Below are 15,113 nucleotides of genomic sequence, written 5' to 3'. Positions count from 1 at the left end.
ACAGGTTTCTGAGGCTACTGACAGCAATCTCTACTCTGTTCCCTCCTACTATCTCTATCCTAAATTTCAATCCAAAGCTGGATGTTGCGCCTACGTGCGCAACGACATCACTTGCTCTCGTGCCCACGACCTTGACTCTTCTGAATTTTCCACCATTTGGCTAAGACTTCATTGTCATTCTATTACTAAATACATCTGTGTTGTTTATCTCTCACCTAACTCTACCAACTATGTAAAATTCTTTGACTATTTGAATTCTAAAGTGGAGCACATCTTGACCCACTCTCCCTTCGCTGAAATCTCCATCCTAGGAGATTTCAATGTTCACCACCAGCTTTGGCTTTCATCCTCTTTCACTGACCATCCTGGTGAACAAGCCTACAACTTTGCTATCCTCAACGACCTAGAGCAGTTGGTCCAGCACCCTACACGTATTCCTGACCGTCTTGGAGACCGGCCCAACATTCTAGACCTCTTCCTTACCTCAAACCCTTCTGCTTATTCTGTCAAACTGTTCTCTCCGTTGGGCTCCTCCGATCACAATCTTATTTCTGCATCCTGTCCTATCGCTCCTGTACACCCTCTGGACCCACCGAAGAGGCGATGCTTCTGGCATTTTGCTTCAGCTCGGTGGGACGACCTGAGGATGTACTTTTCCGATTTCCCGTGGAATGATTATTGCTTCCAGGATAGAGACCCCTCTGTGTGTGCTCAGCGCATCACAGAGGTGATTGTCTCTGGAATGGAGGCATACATTCCTCGTTCTTTCTCTACTCCTCACGCTAAAAAGCCTTGGTTTAATCACGCTTGTTCTCGTGCTGTCAATGATAGAGAGGTAGCTCACAAAAGGTACCAGAGCCTTCAAACTAATGCTAATTATGAACTTTACATTTCTGCCCGAAATCGTGCCAAATCTATTCTCCGACTAACCAAAAATTCTTTCATTAATAAAAAATGCCAAAACCTTGCTTTCTCTAACTCTTCCCGTGACTGCTGGGAACTAGCCAAAAACATCTCCTCCAACTTCACTTCTTCATCTTTCGCTCCACTCCTCAGTCCTGACGGCAACACTGCCGTCTCATCTATCTCTAAGGCTGAACTCTTCTCTCAAACTTTTTCTAAAATCTCCACTCTGGACGATTCTGGGCATATTCCTCGTACTCATCCCCCTCTGACTCCTTTATGCCTGTTATAAAGATTCTTCAAAATGATGTTTTCTATGCTCTCTCTGGCCTCAATCCTCAGAAGGCTTATGGACCTGATGGAGTGCCTCCTATTGTCCTTAAAAACTGTGCCTCCGTGCTGTCACCCTGCCTGGTCAAACTCTTTCGCCTCTGCCTGTCAACATCTACCTTTCCTTCTTGCTGGAAGTATGCCTTCATACAGCCTGTGCCTAAGAAGGGTGACCGCTCCAATCCCTCAAACTACCGTCCTATAGCTTTACTTTCCTGTCTATCTAAAGCTTTTGAATCAATTCTTAACCGGAAGATTCAAAAGCACCTTTCCACTTCTGACCTTCTATCTGATCGCCAGTATGGGTTCCGCAAGGGGCGTTCTACTGGTGATCTCCTAGCCTTCTTAACTGACTCTTGGTCATCCTCTCTTAGCCGTTTCGGTGAAACTTTTGCTATTGCGCTGGACATATCAAAAGCTTTTGATAGGGTCTGGCACAAATCTTTGCTTTCCAAACTACCCTCCTACGGTTTCTATCCTTCTCTCTGTACCTTTATCTCCAGTTTCCTTTCTGACCGTTCTATTTCTGCCGTGGTAGACGGTCACTGTTCTTCCCCTAAATCTATTAACAGTGGTGTCCCACAGGGTTCTGTCCTATCTCCCACTCTTTTTCTGTTGTTCATTGATGATGATCTTTCCAAAACGAACTGTCCTATCCATTCCTACGCCGATGATTCCACTCTGCATTACTCAACTTCTTTTAATAGAAGACCCACCCTACAGGAACTTAATGACTCAAGGCTGGAGGCTGCAGAACGCTTAGCCTCAGACCTTACTATTATTTCCGATTGGGGCAAGAAGAACCTGGTGTCCTTCAACGCCTCAAAAACACAGTTTCTCCACCTATCCACTCGACACAATCTTCCAAACAACTATCCCCTATTCTTTGACAACACCCAGCTATCACCTTCCTCAACACTAAACATCCTCGGTCTATCCTTAACTCAAAATCTCAACTGGAAACTTCATCTCATCTCTTACTTAATCAGCTTCCTCGAGGCTGGGCGTTCTGTACCGTCTCCGCCAGTTCTTCTCCCCTGCACAGTTGCTGTCCATATACAGGGGCCTTGTCTGCCCTCGTATGGAGTATGCATCTCATGTGTGGGGGGACTCCACTCACACAGCTCTTCTGGACAGAGTGGAGGCTAAGGCTCTTCGTCTCATCAGCTCTCCTCCTCATACTGATAGTTTTCTACCTCTTAAATTCCGCCGCAATGTTGCCTTTCTTTCTATCTTCTATCGATATTTCCACGCTGACTGCTCTTCTGAACTTGCTAACTGCATGCCTCCCCCCCTCCCGCGGCCCCGCTGCACTCGACTTTCTACTCATGCTCATCCCTATACTGTCCAAACCCCTTATGCAAGAGTTAACCAGCATCTTCACTCTTTCATCCCTCACGCTGGTAAACTCTGGAACAATCTTCCTTCATCTGTATTTCCTCCTGCCTACGACTTGAACTCTTTCAAGAGGAGGGTATCAGGACACCTCTCCTCCCGTATTTGATCTTGCTTTCGGCCACCTCTTTTGTTTCTTTTTTAGGAGCAGCGAGTAGCGGGCTTTTTTTTTATTATTGTTTTCTTTTTTTGTGTGCCCTTGAGCTGCCTCCTTTGTTGTAACAAAACAAAAAAAGTTTCATTTAACATTGGCCAAGTTTAATAGAAGAAAAAGGGCTTCATAAGACACACAAATAATCAGTGGAAACAAGCAAGGATTAATACAAAAAAATCATTAACGTAAAGGAAAATCAATTTGAATAAAAAAATCGGATTTAAATCAAATACATCATTTTTTTTTCTTAGAAAAAATCATGATTTATTCCATCCATGTCACATACATGCAAACAGGTATATATACACCTAATATAGTGAGAGCTATAAAAGGGCTGAAGGTAGTGAGAGGAATCCAGGTCTAGGTAGCCTGCCACGCAAAGTTCTTAAAAGAAGTCCCTGATGATTTGCTCTCGTTTAAGAGGACCCTGCAGAGCTGCATCATTATTTTGCATAGCAGGATCATTATCAAGAGCATTATTTTCACGTTGCATGTCTGCATGTACATCCCTTACTTCCTCATCCATATCAAGTCTAGTGTGAATTGCAATATTGTGAAGGACTGCTGAGGCAACGATGATGGCTTTGGTAGTGTCCAAGTTTGTTCTCATGGTTGTGCCAAGGTAGCAAAAGCGACGCTTAAGCACCCCAAAAGCCCTCTCAATTGTGTTTCTGGTTTTGATGTGGCTTCTGTTGTATGCTTCTTCATGGGGTCCATTAGGGTTCATTAGGGGTAGCCACTGTCACCCAAGATATGACCCTGCAATTGGCCATCTTGTAACCTATCGTAAATCCTACTGTTTTCAAAAACGGCAAATATCCCAACTTCTAGACTATAACGTGTCTAGGCTGCACTAGAAAACACAAATAATAGTGTGAAACAGTCGAGAGAAGCAATCGAGCAGGGTGCTTGCTGGCAGCGCCACCTGCACACAGGCAGAGATAGGTGCCGCAAGCTCCATTCTTTCAAGGCGCATCGACGGAGGCTGGAGGAACCTTCTGTGGGGAAGGAGGGGGGGAAGTAAGGAATGTGCACTAGTCATTCCGGGTTCCCAAAATTAGGTTTTTCAGAGATCAAAACCGTCATTTTGGGAACCCTCCATGACTAGTGCACGATAGCTAACTCCCACTTGGAGCATTGGAGAAGGCGACTCCATCGAAGTGCCACAAACCTGAATCTACTTCTGCGTCCCAAGTCGGTATGCGTAGAGACGGTCCGAGTCACCCGAACTTAGTAAAGTGTACAATTTTGAAGAATCCTCTCCGTGACCCAACACGAGGAAAACCAGTTCAACAAATCTAAAGGAGCACTGGGCCAAATCATTTAAGCCTAAATGTAATCACAATAGGAAAGGACCACGACAGATAAGGCAGCATTCTTCCCGCAGAAGTCCTCCTTTTATGGGCAAAGAGAAGGAAAATCTAAATTGGAGTGCCCCTAGCCTCCTCCACCTGCTTTCGCGGCTGACGTAATGTCAACACACTTTCCTGATGTATCTTCCTCGACGCAGGAAGTCCCAGTGCAACGCAGGGGCGTCGTCCGTGGAGAAGGAGAGATAGTTGGCCATAAAAAAGGAAGCTGTGCTCTACTGGCCGTTCTCCATGACGCGGCACAGAGAATGGGTTAGAGCGAGGGCCAGGGATGCAGCGGCACCCCGGACATCGTGAGCACGGGGTGCGTGGCGCAGACATCCTTCCGCAGTCATTATCCTCAGAAGGTCTGCAGTCCAGTCACCAGGAGGTGGACAAAGGTATTGCAGATGTGGAGTCACAGAACAAGCGATACTGATCGCGACCCCGTAGAGGATGCTATGCGTATCCTCATGGCCGACACAGGGCAGAGTGGATAAGCGACTCGGTTGGACGTACGATGAGTACCGGCGCTTCGTTCGACTCCGTCCTGAGCTGCACGAGTCGAGACTCGCTGAATCCAGGGATTCTTGGGGCAGGGCGCTGACATAAGAACATAAGAACGCAGGAGTCTACAAGAGGCCGGTAGGCCTGTACGAGGCAGCTCCTTTGACCCTAAGCTCCCGTGTATCTAACCCCACCTAATATCGCTGTCCATGAATTTATCTAATCTATTTTTGAATGTGACAATTGTATTGGCACTCACCACATGACTGCTAAGCCTATTCCACTCATCCACCACCCTGTTAGTAAACCAATTTTTGCCTATGTCCCTGTTGAATCTGAATTTATCCAGTTTAAACCCATTACTTCGTGTCCTACCCGGTTCTCTTACCAATAAAACCTTATGAATGTCTCCCTTATTAAAGCCCTTCATCCATTTATAAGCCTCGATCATGTCTCCACGCACCCTTCGCCTTTCTAGAGAATGCAAGTTTAACTGTTTGAGTCTTTCCTCGTATGGCAAGTTTCTCAACCCCTGAATCATCTTAGTCATCCTCCTCTGCACCGATTCTAACATTTTGATATCCATTCTATAGTAAGGTGACCAGAACTGAACAGCATAGTCAAGATGAGGTCTAACTAATGCTAAATATAGTTTGAGGAAGACTTCGGGGCTTCTGTTGCTTACGCTCCTTGAAATAAATCCCAGTACCCTATTAGCACGATTTCTAGCTTGACTGCATTGTGCCCTTGGACGGAGATCAGAGCTCACTAAGACCCCTAAATCCCTCTCGCACCCAGACCTGCTTATGAGAGTGTCATTTAAGCAATAGTTATGTGAGGGGTTGTTCCTACCTACACTCAGAATACTGCACTTCCCTACATTGAACTCCAGCTGCCATTTATCCGCCCAGTCATACAATCTGTTGAGTTCACCTTGGAGAATACTAGCGTCCCGATCCGACTCAATTACTCTACCGATCTTGGTATCATCTGCAAATTTACTAACATCACTACTAATTCCTGTATCTAAGTCATTGATATAAATAATAAACAAAAGTGGACCTAATACCGAACCTTGTGGGACCCCACTCGTAACACATCCCCAGTCAGATCTTTTACCATTAATTTGCACTCTTTGCTTCCTATTGGTAAGCCACGCCTTGACCCAGTTCAAAACTTTACCCTCTACTCCGTGAGCCTGTAATTTAAGCAACAGTCGTTGGTGAGGAACTTTGTCAAACGCTTTACTAAAATCAAGATAGATTACATCATAACTTTCATCTCTGTCAACCGCCTCAAATACTTTATTATAGAAGGACAAGAGATTGGTGAGGCATGACCTACCTTTTGTGAACCCATGCTGCGAGTCGTGAATTAAGCTATGTTTCTCTAAATGCTCCCGAATGTTCCTGGCTATTATGGACTCCAGCATCTTGCCTATAACCGATGTTAAGCTAATTGGGCGATAGTTTGAAGCAACTGACCTGTCCCCCTTTTTAAAAATCGGCGTCACATTAGCTACTTTCCATAGGCTCGGCACATAGCCAGTATTTACCGACATCTTAAAGATGTCGGTTAGTGGGTCACTGAGTACATCACCTAATTCCTTTAATACCCTCGGAAATATCCCGTCAGGACCTGGCGACTTCTTCTTCTTAAGCTTATTTATCTCATCCTGAACTACTTGCCTGGTAATGATTATATCCCTCAATTTGTCGCCATCCCCGCCCTCGTACACCTGATCTCTTTCCGGTATAGTCGTTCGATCCTCCTGTGTGAATACTGAAAGGAAGTAGTCGTTCAACAATGTGCTCATATTTTCGTAATTTTCTACTAGCTCCCCTGTGTTTGTTTTCAGCGGTCCAATTTTCTCCCGTGTTTTTGTTCTATACATCTGAAAAAAGCCCTTAGGATTACTTTTCGCCTCATTTGCTACTTTGATCTCATAGTTCCTTTTTGCTGTCCTGGTGTTTTTCTTAACTAATCTAGATAGTTCGACGTACCGGCCCCTGAGATGTGTTTCACCATTCTTTATTTTCTGATAAATTCCCTTCTTTAACCCAATCTCGTGTTTTAGTCCACGAGTCATCCACTTAGGATCATTGTTTTCTTTTCTAAGTGTTCGCTGTGGTATATGCTGTCCTTGCCCCTCTACTATTACTCTAACTAAGTTATTGTAAGACATTTCTACCTGGTTCTCCTGGCTCTCCAATCCGCAGTTCTGGCCCTCATGAATCCCTAAATTATCCCAGTTTACCCCTTCAAGATGTCTTCGAAGCCCCTCGAAATTTGCTCTTCTGAAATCTGGCACTAACACTGGGTTTGGTTCGCGGGTTACCGCCCAGTCTAAGCTAAAACGAACCGTTCTGTGGTCACTATTTCCTAACTCTCCGCCCACCTAGCAAGTTCCCATTATTGGTTAGGACTAAGTCTAATATGTTATCTCCTCTGGTAGGCTCAGTAACTACCTGCTTAAGGAAATTATCTTGTATAACTTCAAGAAAGTCCTCGGCTTCCAGGTCACCCACTAGGTCTTCCCAGTCTATATTCCTATAATTAAAGTCCCCCATTACGCAGACATTTCTACTCATACTCGCCCTGCCAATCTCCTGTAGTAATATACTCGTGTCCTGCCTGTTAAGGTTGGGTGGCCTGTACATAACTCAAGAGTTAGTTTTTCTTTCCCTTTGTAAACGTCCACCCAAACTGATTCTGAATCCATGTTAGTTTTACTGAATTGTTAGCTAAACATTTAAGTGAGTCTTTAACATATAGCGCAACTCCACCTCCCTTTCTGCCCCTTCTGTCTTTGTGAAACATCTGATAACCCGTTATTTCAAATTCTGATCTAAAATTTCTATTAGCAGTGTCTATCCATGTCTCAGTGATCGCTATTATGTCAAAATTTTCTGAACAAGCTTCACCCCTTAGTAAGTCTATCTTGTTTCTGAGGCTCCTGCTGTTAGTATAGAAGATTCTTAGCCCGTCCTCTGTTACTCCCCTAGAATTACTTCTAAGCTGCCTGGTTATATTATGAGCTAGATGTCCCCTCCCATTACTCCTCCCGGTACTCCCATTACTGGCTGACCGTCTGTCACGCCGACCCCAAGAATTTCTGGAACAGGCTCAAATGCCTCTCCGGCAGGGCCTCGGGTCTCTGACTTAGTCGATGGCGCTGGCATCAGACACAGCACAGCCGAAGAAAAGGTCCGACTTCACACGTCCAACTGGGAGCGAGTCTTCCGGAAGGACGACGTGGGTGACGCCGCAGACATAGACGTAGACATAGAAGAAACACAACGACGACATTGTACGGAACTACTTCGCCGAACACGCTCAAAGGACCCTCCCGTTTGATGCCGCTGACCCGAACAGGCTTGACGGCGCCTCCCACTTGAGCTGCCGTATCTCCCTCCAGGAGCTGCGGCAGGCCAGCAGGGGTAGCAAGTCATCCTGTCCGGGGGCAAGCGGCATCAACAAGACCATACTCTCCCACCTTCCTGATAGCGCCCTGGCCCGACTGAGGGACATTTTGAACGCGGCACGCTCGGTTGGGTATTTCCCGGATCGCTTCAAGGAGGCAGAGATGAGGATGATAGTGAAGCCTGGGATGGCCCCGACCCGCCCAGACAGCTATCGCCCTATCTCCCTTCTGGAGGTCCCGGGGAAGCTCTCCGAGATGGTTCTCACGAGACGTCTCCGTGACCACCTGGAATGGGAGGGCCACTACAATGCGGCCCAGTACGGGTTCCGCAGGGGGAGGGGCACCGTCCACGCCATCGCCTTGGCGACGGAAACAGTTGCCATCAACCTAGCATCCGGATCTCGCTGCAACCTCGTCCTCCGAGAGGTTAGCAAGGCGTTCGACAAAGTGTGGCATCTTGGACTTCAGCACAAGATGCTACATCTGGGGCTTCCGCCCCCGGTCGAGCGCATCTTGTGTGACTTCTTGATGGATAGGACGGCACGGATCCGGGTCGGCGGCCACGTCGGCCCCGCATTCCCTCTGGAGACCGGCGTCCCGCAGGGGAGTGTACTCTCCCCAACGCTGTACTGTATCTTCACCAGCGACTGCCCAAATTCCATCACTGGACTCAACGTACAGTATGCGGACGACGTGTCCCAAGTGGTGCCCTACCCAGGACGATCTCGTGAGATGCTTAATGCCCGCAGGACGAGTGAGATCACCAGGGTCGGAGCCTTCGAGAAGGCTTGGCAGATAAGAACGAACATGGCGAAGTTTACCGTCATACCTTTGGCGTCCATAAACCCCGCCCCGCTCATTGTCGACGACGAACTCGTTGACTTCCGCGCTCAGGGACGTCTTCTCGGTCTTAAGATCTCCTGGCGTGGGTTCAACCCCCACGTCACCGAGAGGGCGGCGCGGGCGAGGGCAGCGCTGACCACGTTGTATCGCTTCCGGGATCTCGAACTCAGGATAAAACTGCATCTCGTGAAGGCCTTGGTGACCCCTGTCCTCACTTACCCGCCCATTCCCATCCATGGGCTGAGTGCGACGGCCCTCGGTCGGCTCCAGAAGGTGCAGAACGCGGCACTACGCTTTGCCCTCAGCGTAAGGTGGGACGATTTCAGGACCACGCGTTCCCTTTACGAGGAGGCTGGCATTCCTCCCCTAAACATCCTGCTCCATCGGATGGCAGTAAATATATGGACCCGGATGGAGGCGGAGGGCTGGGAGCAGTTCCAGGCCCTTCGGGACCTCCACAGAGAAGCCCCGGGCAGGAGTCATTCGTGGTTTCCGCGGAGTCTCCTCGCCTTGGAGGGCCCCGAGATTTAGCTGAAACGCTCACGCTCCCTTCCTCACATGCACATTTTGACATCCCGAGCTCACGTATTCGCTTTCTCGTACGTCCGCACGCCACCGCCCCTTGCCAGTATATGATGTATTAATCCTTTACTCACCACATCGCATTCCTCACCAACCTTCCAATATATATCTCGTCCGCCTCAACGCCGACGCCTCTCATGTTTCTTCCCCGTATCAGTGTATTTTCCCTTGTGTCCATATTTTTTTTTCTCATCCCTCCCTTACATGTCTCCTGTAAACCCTATTATGTCCCCATATCCTCCTGCATGATCTTATCCTCCTTAGCTAAGTTTATCGTGTACATGTATCTTGCGAAGCTAATTTTAACAACTTTTTGTATTCTTTTTATGTAAATCACTACAAATGTATGTAACCCACGTGTAAGTTTATGTATGTATGTCAGACTGGTAAGCCATTGTAGTCGCATCTCCCATTTATTTTGCTATATGTTACCTCATACCCTCAACTTCCAAAACTATAAACGAAAAATAGCAATGCCGTTCCCGCTCGGCAACCTTCTACCTCCTCCTTTACCTCTGTTTTTTCCCCTAGCTTTTCCTCCTTGTATGTACTAGGCTGTTGTAACGGTCCGAATGTGAGTGAACGAGAATGTGAGTAAGTCAGTGAGTAACAGAGTGAGTAAGTGTAAGCGAGTGCATGAATGAACGAGAGAATGTGAGTAAGTCGGTGAGTGACAGTGAGTAAGTGTGAGCGAGTGGGAGCGTGAGTGAGTGAGTGAATGAGTGAAAGAGTGAATGGGTAGCTGAGGAATGTAAGTGCGTAAAAGGTTATGAGAAGATAACACGGCGAGCGAATGAGCGAATATATGAACGAGTTACTGAAATCCCTCATCTCAAAGCCTCGAACCCCTCCAAGAAACCAATAACTAGTTAGTTAGATAGGTAGGGGTTTGATTGTAAAAGAATGTTCCGGAAGGGAGAGAGAGTAAGTAATGCGGAAGTGATGGAGGAGAGAAGCTGATGAGTAAGCGAGGGGGAGGAGGAAGAGCACCAGAAGCTTGAGAGAAGTGAGGAGATAAGCATCACTGCAGCAAGCCAGAAGCGGGAGAGAAGAGAGAAGACGAGCACCACGGCAGCAAGCCAGAAGCTTGGAGGACGCACACACCACCTGCTGTGTGAGGCGGGCTAGCAGGAGACGAGCAGCAGCCCTAGCAAGGAAAGGCAGCGAGTTGGAGTGGAGTGAGAGCGGTGTCCATCTCTCCACTCAGCCCCCCCCCCCCCTCCCCGAAAAACCACCCACGGCCTGCGGGGTGAGACGGACTACAGGATGGGAACTTGTATGGCGGGGTAACCTGCCCCTCGACTGTCCTGGGGGCCGAAATACCACTGCCCCAAGCTGCTCCCTACATCAAAGGGCGCCCGCCTCTTCACACCACCCGAGCCGCTCCATCTCCACATCAAGCGGCGCCCGTCTATCCAGCACCAGGACCGCCCATTCCCATCGTGGACGTCCTCTGCCGAGCCCGACACTCACGCCAGCTCCTCCTCCTCCGCATCCAGCAACTAGAGCTAAGCATTCTGTGTATTCCCCAAATCCCCCTTGTGCCCGGTAGCTAGCTAGCTTAGAGGCCTACAGCCTGTCGGTCATGCATTTTTTTTCATATTTTTATTAGTACTCCGCTAACCTTTGCAAATAAACCAAATACATATTTATATATAACCTTACTGAGTTTTCATTTGGAGCCTGTTTTGCTGCTCATTGGAAATTACTGAACCATACACACATCCCCTCCATAGTACATTATCACCATCCAGTTTCTTAATGCTGTCTCAAAATGTGGTTCCCACGGAAATCCTCCCACCTTCCATAATTAACCACACAAGTAACGCCCTTCTGGTCACAAACTTCGGAACGAGTGTTCACTTGTCCTGAGGCCTTAACATCCGGGACCAGCGCTCGACAACTACCACGCTACCACATACCATCATAACCCTAGTGGTTGTCATGAAAAGGGATGTAGCTTTAATTATTTATTTATTTAATTTAAATTAAATATTTTCTCTATTTTCCACGCTACATATGGTGGCAGCGGTGGGATTTCCCTGTGAACCATTCCCCCGTGTTGAAGCAGAGTTAACTAGACAGTATAATTAATTTTTTTTTTCTGTTGACTGATTATTGGTTGCCCTATTGCTTTGCAGTCTTAACATATTTTTTGGTGTGTTTGCATTTCCTTTTTTTTTTCTGTGTTCATAACACCAGAGAACATGTTTAGAGTAGCACTTGTAGGGAATAGTCATATTCAAAGGGAATTGGAGGTAGAGGAGCAGGACATTCAGGTAGATATTTTTCGTGCCCCGGGAGGAAAAGCCGGGAATTTCTTTGAGGATGACTGCCTTCAGGCAGTATATGAGGAGGAAAGGGAGGAGGTGGAAGGAGCGAGCGCGTGGTAAGAGTCTCTCGCAGAGTAATGGAAAGTGGTAGTCTGCAATGGCGCGGTAATTATCACGATCAAACAAGTGCTTAACCTCCCTTGCTCATGTGTTCGAAGGTGGTTTCGTTTGAGTTTATGGGTTTTATATATTTGTTTTATTAGTTTGCTTTGATTGTTCTCTTCTCTTTAGTAGAGTAAACTGTAAATATTGATACTGAGGGAACTTAGGAAACTTTGACACAATGGAGAAAACTGTAAAGGAAGAGATAGCTGACTTGCTGGGTCCATGGGAAAGTGAACACTGCCCAGACCAACAGCGTACTGACACTGACCAGGAAGACCCTAGGGCACAAACACAGTCAAAGAAAGAGCCACAAGCGGGTGACACCGTGAAAATGGAGGAACTCGAGGAAGAAGTAGATTTTCTAAAAACATCAATGTTAGAATTAGTGGACCGATTACGTAGAAGCCAAGAAGACGCCTACCAAACCACTACTTAAACCAAGGGACATACCCATCCTTGAGAGAAGACACTTGAAGGGAGTAGAAGGAGGAGGCAGATTAGAGGTATTCCTTTCCCAGATAGAACAATGCACCCCACGGGGGGAAGATCGAAAAAGAATAGCTTTGAGTCGAATAGACGCCGAATTAGCAGTTTACATTCAAAGCACTCTGAAGCATGGCCCCGTGGTGGACTGGGAAGAATTGAAGACATCACTGATCAAAGAACTAACAGATCAGAGTAAAGGAAAGGTATTCGACGCCTTAAATGCTCTAAAATATTCATACGAGGACGATGCGACCGAATTTGTCACCCAACTTAAATGCAAATTCGCACTCCTGGAGGTAAAATCAAATCCAGGCGAAGTGCCAAAGAGGGAAAAGTTGATAAAAACAAAGTTGCTAAAGGGAATGCCTCGAGATAGTAGAGACAGGCTAGAAATATATATGGATAATCATGTGCCACTCGACACCTTTATGGAAAAACTAGAGGTGGAACGACTAGTAGCCCTAGCAAGGAAAAAAGACTGTGTCTTTATGGTGACGGACGACGCTCCACCAGCTGGTGCATCAGGCACGGGAGCATCACCAGTAACATCCCCGAAGGCTGAATCCTTGGCCGAACCTACCGCCTTAGCCTCCTATCTCGATCGAATCGAGCGCAGACTAGAGCGGTGGGAAGAGCAAAAGAAACAACCTCGAGAGAGGACATCCGTGTACTGCCCGTATTGTAGGTCCACAACACACGACGTGCAGTCATGTTTTAAGAATCCGCTTCCCGGTTCGTGTTTTGATTGTTTGAGGATGAACTGCCGAAGAGGGTACCCTGGTTGTCCAGGAAGGAAGACCTTTCAGACACGGTGACTGGCGCAAGCTAGGTCCCCAATAATCACAGTCAACATCAAAAGCCATATGCTAGAGGCCCTGCTCGACACTGGTAGCGAAATGTCACTAATCAAAGAGAGTGTGGTGCAACAACTCAATCTCAAGGTAGTTACAGGAAAAACCATCCCGCAATTACAGGGTATCACAGGGAAGAAACTCAGAATCCTAGGGCAAACCACTACCTCCATCATAGTTGGTGACAACCAACCTTTAGAGGTACCCCTAGCCATCGTACCCGATAATTACTTAGAACCAGCCTTGTTGTTGGGCATGAATGCCCTGGGAAGAATAACCCTAACCCTTGACCACCGAAACAAGAGAATTACCTGGAATAATGTCACCTACCCACTTAAATATCATGAACATCGCTACGGGAAGGTGACGCACATAAAGATCCAATCCATTGCCACCCACAAATCTTCCCCGGCCAAAGCTTTCGTGAGACTAAGAGCAAAATTAAAATTACCACCTTTCAGTGCTGCTATGAGGGAAATCAAAGTGGATGAAGCACCTGGTACTACCCTGGTGGTTGACCCGGAACATAAGAACGTGCAAGGAGGGTTGCCTCTCATTACGGAGGTAACCGAGGAAAAAACCATCTTCCTCCCAATGATCAATAATAGTAAATTAGACCTAACACTACATCAGGGGGTATTCCTGGCACGTTATGAAATAATAAACAGTAACCTGGAAGAGTTTCCGGAGGCAAAATGCTTAAAAACCACGATCAGCGAGTCGATGGGGCCCGAAAATGACGCGGTCCCAGGGAAAATGTCCAGAGGAGACAAATTAAACACCATATTAAGCGAAAGAGATTGGACTCACTTAGATGAAGAGCAGAAACATAAATTATTCCAAATAATACGGCGCCACGAGTTGTTATTTATGGTAGACAAAAATGAGTTAGGCTTGATAACAGCGCCCCCAGCCCACATTAATGTCGAGAATCCCGTACCATGCAGGGCCCCCATTTATAGATACCCAGAAAAAGCAAAGGAGCTAATAGGAGAGATTATAGAGGACCTAGCGCAGAGAGACATAATAGAACCCTCTACCGCCGCCTGGTTGTCACCAATAGTTCTGGTTAGTAAACCGTCCGGCGAGAAAAGAATGTGCCTAGATTACCGCAAGGTTAACACTCATTTAGCAGTAGACATACACCCTCTACCAAAACTTGAGGAACTAGTAGAGAGAGTGTCGGGACAGCAATACTATGCCACGTTAGATATGAAAGATGCATACTATCAAGTGCTTTTAGATGAACCAAGCCGGGATTTAACCACATTTACTGAGGGGATTAATCTATACCGATTTAAAAGGTTACCCTTTGGCTTGTCTTGTTCCCCAGCTATTTTTAGTAGACAGTTACAAACCGCCCTTGCACCCCTCTTAAAGGCGGAATGGATAAAGACTTACTTAGACGACGTGATCATAAGTGCACCTGACTTTAATACCCTTCTCAGTAGACTCCATGAGACCTTCGAGCACATGGGAGGGGTAGGAATCAAGTTGAACCTATCAAAATGTAACATTGGGCAAAAGGAAGTCAAATTCTTAGGGCATGTAGTCTCTCGGGAAGGATATCGACCGGACCCTAAAAACATCGAAGCAATTGAGAAAATGAAAGCCCCAACAACCGTTAAAGAAACCCGCAGATTCCTGGGAATGTGTTCATTTTACAGACGACACATTGGGCAATTCTCGAAACTAGCCGCTCCCTTAACTAACTTAACCCAAAAGGGATTACAATTCGAATGGTCAGCAGAGTGTCAGCAGGCTTTCGAGACCCTGAAAGGGAAATTAATAGCAGCCCCCATCCTAGGACGGGCAGATATGTCAAGAAGCTTCATCCTAGAAACAGATGCC

General features: G+C 46.9%; 1 protein-coding gene across 1 annotated transcript in view; it reads right to left on the bottom strand.

Annotated features, from left to right (window-relative positions):
• Window positions 1–15,113, bottom strand: part of LOC126991823 (uncharacterized) — a 74,574-nt gene that overhangs the window by 27,104 nt on the left and 32,357 nt on the right. The window lies entirely within an intron of this gene.

The sequence above is a fragment of the Eriocheir sinensis genome, unplaced genomic scaffold, assembly GCF_024679095.1.
Source record: "Eriocheir sinensis breed Jianghai 21 unplaced genomic scaffold, ASM2467909v1 Scaffold348, whole genome shotgun sequence".
NCBI lineage: Eukaryota > Metazoa > Arthropoda > Malacostraca > Decapoda > Varunidae > Eriocheir > Eriocheir sinensis.
The sequence above is the reverse complement of the archived record's forward strand: the minus strand, read 5'-3'. Positions and strand labels throughout refer to the sequence as shown.